This window comes from Armigeres subalbatus, unplaced genomic scaffold, assembly GCF_024139115.2.
Source record: "Armigeres subalbatus isolate Guangzhou_Male unplaced genomic scaffold, GZ_Asu_2 Contig356, whole genome shotgun sequence".
NCBI lineage: Eukaryota > Metazoa > Arthropoda > Insecta > Diptera > Culicidae > Armigeres > Armigeres subalbatus.
In genome coordinates, this window is record NW_026943104.1 from 28,163 (window position 1) to 28,530 (window position 368).

Here is a 368-nt window from a genome sequence, read left to right on the forward strand (position 1 = left end):
CTTCAAGGTTAAACTCTATCAATATTTTGATGCAAAATTTGTATCAAACCACAGAGGATTAATTTGAATTGGGTTTGTACACCTGTGTTCAGAATAATAGCAGCGGAAGCCGTTTTTCATACAAAATGGTCAACTTTGACAAGTTACAACTTTGTACCCCGATGACCGAATGAGCTGAAATTTTGGCAGTGAACTACAAATATGATGAATTTTACATATACTACGTACCAATTTTTTCGAATGACGCGTTCAAAAATTACGCACTAGGTCAAATTGTTCAAAAAAAATACTAATATTGTTATATTGGCCAATTGAAATGTAAAATTCAACAATTTATATTTTTTTAATTTTAAACTTAGTGTCTCGCA